Genomic DNA, 7438 nt, shown 5'->3' with positions numbered 1-7438 from the left:
GAGCCCGTGTCCCCTGCATCGGCAGGCGGACTCTCAACCACTGCGCCACCAGGGAAGCCCGAGAGGGAGGTTCTTGAATACCTCTGACTAATAAGCAAAGACAATCACAGATTTAAGTTCCAGAATGATTCAGAGAAGCTATAAATCATTAAAGACCACAGTGCTAGCTGTGTATTACAACTTAAGGTGAGTGGCAGAGCCTAATAATTGTTCCCCAATATCCACTCTCTTCTTTCTTTTGATAATCAAACCCCCACTTTTTACTTAGGTACATGACTGCCCAGGTAGAGACATTCACAGGCCTCAGTTGGAACTGGATGGATGTGGCCATGTGACTAAGTTTTGGTCAATAGAATGTTAGCAGAAATGATGTGTCCACTTGTAAGTAATGTCTTGCCTTTCACTGCCTCTTTATCCCTTCCCACAAACCAGAGCATGAATGGAGCTTCAAATACGAAGATCACACTCTGGGACAAGAGTCATCAAACTTTAAGCCATGGGCCAGATGTGGCCTGCCATCTGTTTTTGTAAATAAAGTTTTATTGGAATAATGCCATACCCACTCATTTATATGTCTATGGCTGCTTTCAAGCTACAATGCAAGACTTGCAAAGTTATGACGGAGACAATGTATGGCCCACAAAGCCTAAAATAATTACCATCCGGCCCTTTGCAGAAAAAGCTTACTGATTCCTATTCCTGTTCTATGATTATGGAGCAACAAGAGAGAAGGAGCCTAGATACCCAAATGACCCCATGGAATGGAGTCTATTATTTGCCTAGATTATCTGCCTACCTCTGGACTATTACCAGAGAAAAATAAATTTCTCTCATTTGAGTCACTACATATCTGGGTCACTTTCTTATAGCAGCTTATTTAAACTTAGTATGGTACAAAACAATATTGTAACAAATTTAGTTTCCTGTAATGAACATATAATGAGTAAATTTAATGTTTCCATAACAAATAATTAAAGGTAGCTTAGCCACAAGATTAGGGTTATGTAAGACAACACTAATTACTTAAGACAGGATTTAAAGGGAACTCTTACAATCATAACTCGATAGAAAAAATGTGAAAACAACTTACAGAATATGTATATATCTGACAATATGGTGTCACTACTCTAATGTAGTTTAATATTTGCATTCACAAGTTTTTCAAAGTAAAAGTCTTCTAAATATTCTCCAGTTTTTACTCTTATTGAATAAGACAAAATGACTGGTTCAGTCTTGTCTCTTCAGAGCAGCTGTCTACAGGGTCTACTTTCTTGAAGTTCTCCAATAAACTGCAGATTGAGACATGTTCTTTGCCTTCAACTACAATTTCTAACCAAGGCTGTGGAACCTAGTAAGGGAGAGTATGCTTAGACGAAACAAAGCACAATCACTAAACACCAACCAGAGATTTGCAGCTCAAGTGCTTTGCCAGCTCTACGGGAGAAGATTACACCACATTTCCCTTTGCAAAATGTAGGATCTGGTTGGGAAGACAGAGCTAGCACACAAGGAATATGAGGGAATCATGCAAGGGAGTATGTAATTCAGTGTTAACTCTGTGGAATATACAGAACTGTCCTGACACGACATTTTGACATTTGCTTTTGACATCTTCCAATTCCTCATTTCTGTGCTCCTCTCCTTTTCCCTGGATCTTCCTCTCTAACCTCCCAGATAGCCAGAATATATACTCTCCTTGCCACCATATCTGACCTCAAGTGTGTATTTATTGAATTCAAGATGCTATAGATTATAAAATATACGATTATTTTTGTACCACTATGAAAAAATCATGCCAATTAAATTATATTACATTGCTTTCATTTAATTTAAAATTTTAAATAATTGAGAATTGGACTTAGATAGATTTTTTTTTTTACATATAATACTCTTTTGCATACACAAAAAGGAAAATAAAGTTAATGGTTAAATTATTACAGTTTTCTCAAACCTTCACAACTTCCAATAAAATAATGTCATTAAACTAATTTTTATTGAGTTATAAATGACTAGCCCCAGATTCAATTTCATTTTAAGTCAACACGTATTTATTTATTTATTTTATTTATTTATTTATTTATTTTTTTTGCTGTACGCGGGCCTCTCACTGTTGTGGCCTCTCCCGTTGCGGAGCACAGGCTTCAGATGCGCAGGCTCAGCGGCCATGGCTCACGGGCCCAGCCGCTCCGCGGCATGTGGGATCTTCCCGGACCGGGGCACGAACCCGTGTCTCTTGCATCGGCAGGCGGACTCGCAACCACTGCGCCACCAGGGAAGCCCAACACGTATTTATTGAATATCACTATATATCCTACACTACAGAGGATCCGAGAAGTTCAGATAAAGTTCAGTAAAGAGGTTAAGATCTGAACTGGATCCTGTGGGATGGATGAGATTATACTTTTGGGGGATGAGATGCAAGAAAAGGGAGAAAGTTGAAAAAATAAATCTCTGTGATGTGAATGATTGTTCAGTTGCAAAGAGATATTGCAAGTACCAGTCTGATATCAGAAACAGTCAATTCACACAAAAATAAATAAAACCAAAAACATAGGAACACAGAGATATCCATTAAAAGTATCCACTCTTCAACCAAAATGTCCAAACTGAAATAAAGTACTTAAAAAAATGAATAAAAGAATAAAAGCTGAAACATGGAATATTACACAGGTATATAAAAAAATGGAAACTATTTACAGTATAGTATCAAGTAAAAAAGTGGGATACAAAGTTATAGCATAATTACATCAATTAAAAAAATATATGCCTGTAACCCAAATTGCAGAAAGAACTTAGGTAGAAATACATATGATTCTTCCTTCTAGATTTTTTTCTTTGATGTACTATCTTGTATTAGTTTCTTTCTTAGAGGATGTATTAGTTTCCTAGGGCTGCCATGACAAAGTACACAAACTGGATGGCTTAACAGAAATTTGTTTTCTCACAATCCTGGAGACTACAAGTCCAAGATCAAGGTGTCAGCAGGGCTGATTTCTTCTGAGGCCCCTCTCCTTGGCCTGTAGATAGCACTCTTCTCCTGGTGTCTCACATGATTGTTTTCTCTGTGTGTCTCTATGTCCTAATTTTTTCTTTCAAGGACACCAGTCTTATTGAATTAGGCCCATCTATATGATCTTATTTTACGTTAATTACCTTTTAAAAATTTTTTTATTGGAGTATAGTTGATTTACAATGTTGTGTTAGTTTCAGGTATACAGCAAAGTGAATCAGCTATACATATACATATAACCACTCTTTTTTTTTTTTACATTCTTTTCCCATATGGGCCATCACAGAGTACTGAGTAGAGTTCCCTTTGCTATACAGCAGGTTCTTATTAGTTATCTATTTTATATACAGTAGTGTGTATATCAGTCCCAGTCTATCCCTCCCCCACCCATCTCCCGGTAACCATAAGTTTGTTTTCTACATCTGTGACTCTACTTCTGTTTTGTAAATAAGTTCAATTGTACCTTTTTTGAGATTCCACATATAAGTGATATCACATGATATTTGTCTTTCTGTGTCTGACTTACTTCACTCAGTATGACAACTCTAGGTCCATCCATGTTGCTGCAACTGACATTACTTTGTTCTTTTTTATGGCTGAGTAATATTCCATTGTATATATGTACCACATCTTCTTTACCCATTCCTCTGTGATAGACATTTAGGTTGCTTCCATGTCCTGGCCATTGTAAATAGTGTTGCACTGAACATTGGGGTGCATGTATCTTTTTGAATTATGGTTTTCTCTGGGTATATGCCCAGTAGTGGGATTGCTGGGTCATATAGTAGTTCTATTTTTAGTTTTTGAAGGCACCTTCATACTGTTCTCCAATAGTGGCTGTATCAATTTACATTCCCACCAACAGTGCAAGAGGGTTCCCTTTTCTCCACACCCTCTCCAGCATATATTGTTTGTAGATTTTTTGATGATGGCCATTCTCACTGGTGTGAGGTGATACCTCATTGTAGTTTTGATTTGCATTTCTCTAATAATTAGTGATGTTGAGCATCTTTTCATGTGCTTTTTGGCCATCTGTATGTCTTCTTTGAAAAATATGGAATGCTTCACGAATTTTCATGTCATCCTTGGGCAGGGGCCATGCTAATCTTCTCTGTATCATTCCAGGTTTAGTATATGTGCTGCCGAAGTGAGCACCTTCTAGATTTTTTTTGACACTATTTTTATACCCTCTTTTTAATTATCAGTTTGAAAGTACATGTGAGGAAAAGTGAACTCAGCAGGTTGGCTAGGGCTGGGAGTGGGGAAGAATGATATAGTAGGTAAATCAATAGGAGATTATAAAAAGAGAAGAAATTATTTAAATATTATTTAAATGCTAACATAAACCTATTATACTTCTGCTTCATTTTAATATAATATTCTAATAAGTTATCCAAAGGAATCAGAAAAAGAGAAGCATGGTATAACAGAGATTGCACTAGTTAACTTCCATGTATTAATATTTCATGACTAGTTTTTTTCATACACAATCTAATGAAGGCTGTAAATTTTTTTTTTGATTATAAACAACAGAAATTTATTTCTTACAGTTCTGCAGGCTGGACTTGCAAGATCAATGTGATGGTCAATTCAGTGTCTAGTGAGAACTTGCTTCCTCACAGACCACAATCTTCTCACTGTAATCTCACTTGGCAGAAGGACAATGCTGTAATTTTTTTAAAGCACAGAATTGGAAAGCCACGGTAGCCATTGACATACTGACAACCTAAAATATCTACATTTGGATTTTTCAGATATGTATTATGTTTTCAGACTCAAAAATAGATTTTTCTATTTTATATATTACCATTTCACATACTCTTTATTCCTTTGTATAAATCCAAGTTTTCTTCCTTATGCCATTTTCCTTCATCCTAAACTTCCTTCAACACTTCTTGCAGTGCAGGTTTCCTGGTAAGAAAATGTGTTTATTTCACCTTCATTTTTTAAAGGATATCTTTGCTGGATATGCAATTACAGGTTAATAAATGTTGATGGGTCCCCTTTTCCTCCCCCTCTAGTAATTTTTAAAAATGTCATTCCATTGTCTCCTGATTTGCATTGATTTTGATGACAAGTCAGTCATAATTCTTATCATAGATCCCTGTATGTAATGTGTCTTGGGCTGTTTTAAATATTTTCTCTTATCATTAGTTTTCAACAATGTAATTACAATGAGTCTTGGTGTTATTTTCTTTGTGATCATCTTTCTTGTTGTTTGTTGTATTTCTTAGAGCTGTGTGCTGATATTTTCCATCAAATTTGAAGAAAAAAATCGGGCATTATTCCTCCAAATAATAGAGCTATTAGGATAGAGTTGATAGTTAATAGGATACAGTTCTTTCTCACTCTATCCTATAAACCCAATTACACATATGCTATATCACTTGATATTGATGGTGTCCTGATATCAAGTGTTTTTTTAGAACAGCTTACAGAAAAATTGAATGAAAAGTACAGAGAGATCTTTTTCTACCTGATAATTTTAAATTTTATGCTGGATTATGTGTAGTATATTGTTAAGTGCCTAGATTTTATTGTCTTCTTTTAGATGGTGTTGAATTTTGTTCTGATGGCAGTTAATTTACTTGTGAATTGACACAGTACTTTTGAATCTTGTTTTTAACTTGGTTAAGGCAGATCTAGTCTTTATTTTAGAGCTGGAATATCCATTGTACTAAGGTGTGGCCTTTCTTGGCTATCAGCTGAGTACCAGAGGTCTCTCCTCTCGACTGGTTAGCACTTCATGTATCTCAGCCCTGTGTAAGCTGCAGGACCCCTGTGATGGTTTCCTGCTTGGCCTTCAGGAGTCTTGGACTGTGCAAGATCAGCTAAGAATTCAGTAGAAGTTACAAGCGGAACTTCATGCAGATTTCTAGAGTATCTTTGTGAAGCTCCCTCCTTTCTGAGAAAATTCCATTCATCTCAACACCTTTGAACTTTAAACTATGTTTCCTCAGCTCAGTGAGACTACCAGCTCTGTTTGGGTTCCCCATCCCTGCATCATGGTAAGTAAAATTATCTCTGGTCAGAAAACAAGGGTGATGTGTGACTTACATCATTTGTTTCCCTTCCATCAGGGATCATAATCCTGCACTGCCTCTTGTCCAACATTTGAAATGATTGTTTCATATATTTTTCTAGTTATATGCTTGTTTACCACAGGTACCATTTAGTCTATCATAGTCAAAAACAAAATCCACTATAGAGTTTTTTATTTAAAAAATTGCTTAATGATTGAAAATTTCAAACACATATAAAAGAAGATGGAGGAGTAAGATGAAATCCTAGATCACTCAACTTCAATAATTAGCAACTCATGGTCAATCTTGTTTCATCTATACCTATTCATTCATTCACCTCACTTCTATCTCATTTTGAAGCATATATTAGCCATCATATCATTTCATCCACAAATATTTCAGTATTTATCTCCAGTAAATAAGATTTTTTACTAGAGCCACAATACCATTCTCATACTTTAATGAGTTAATAATTCCTTAATATAATCACATAAAGAGTAAGTGTTCATAAAAGGTAAGAGGTGAATACTATTTATATGTTCTTGGGTAATTCAGTTAACTTCTTGGTGCCTCCATTTCCTAATCTATAAAATGGGTCTGATGGAAGGAAGTTGGGCTAGGTGTTGTCTCAGGCCCCTTATCCCCATCTTTGTTCTATAACTAAAAATCTTATACTCTCATATTAAAAGTCATTATCTTGGGTTTGAGCAGCTTGCATTATTTTAAAAAAAAGTAGATCACGGAGACCCAGAACGCCCCTCCCCAAGAATATGAAAGTGATGATGACTCTTAGGAAGTGTTGGATTTAACTGAGTATGAAAGAAGATACCACTGGTGGAATTGAGTGTTTGGCCACAGTTCCGGACCTATGGTAGAAAAATACTCGGTAGCCACCCAGATTGTAATGGGTGGAGTGAGTGGCTGGTGTGCAGGACTTTTGTTCCAGAAAGTTGGAAAACTTGCAGCAACTGCAGTTCGTGGTGGCTTTCTTCTCCTTCAGATTGCCAGTCACAGTGGCTATGTGCTGATCGGCTGGAAGAGAGTTGAAAAAGATGTAAACAAAAAGACAGATTAAGAAACGAGCAAATAAGGCAGCACCTGAAATCAACAATATAATAGAAGAAGCAACAGAATTTGTTAAACAGAACATTGTGATATCCAGTGGATTTGTGGGAGGCTATTTGCTAGGTCTTGCATCTTAAGGATATGAATGTTCTATCATAGTGGAGTCACCTCTGAGAAGAGAAATGGTGGTGACAAGATGGTCTCAACATTACCCATTGACAGATTCTCCAGGATGACAAAAAACAACTAGCTGGACAGTACCAAACTCACTGCTTAGCATTTTGCCATCTGAAATTTGGCAGACTAGTATCTGCTATAAAACAATCTATATGATCTGTGT

The 7438-nt window shown here is 36.3% G+C and overlaps 1 pseudogene; it reads left to right on the top strand.

The window, feature by feature from the left end:
* The first annotated feature begins 124 nt into the window (after positions 1-124).
* Positions 125-7235, top strand: LOC103079976 (FUN14 domain-containing protein 1-like; annotated as a pseudogene).
* Positions 7236-7438: the final 203 nt, after the last annotated feature.

This window comes from Lipotes vexillifer, unplaced genomic scaffold (genome assembly GCF_000442215.2).
Source record: "Lipotes vexillifer unplaced genomic scaffold, Lipotes_vexillifer_v1.1 scaffold43, whole genome shotgun sequence".
NCBI lineage: Eukaryota > Metazoa > Chordata > Mammalia > Artiodactyla > Lipotidae > Lipotes > Lipotes vexillifer.
The sequence above is the reverse complement of the archived record's forward strand: the minus strand, read 5'-3'. Positions and strand labels throughout refer to the sequence as shown.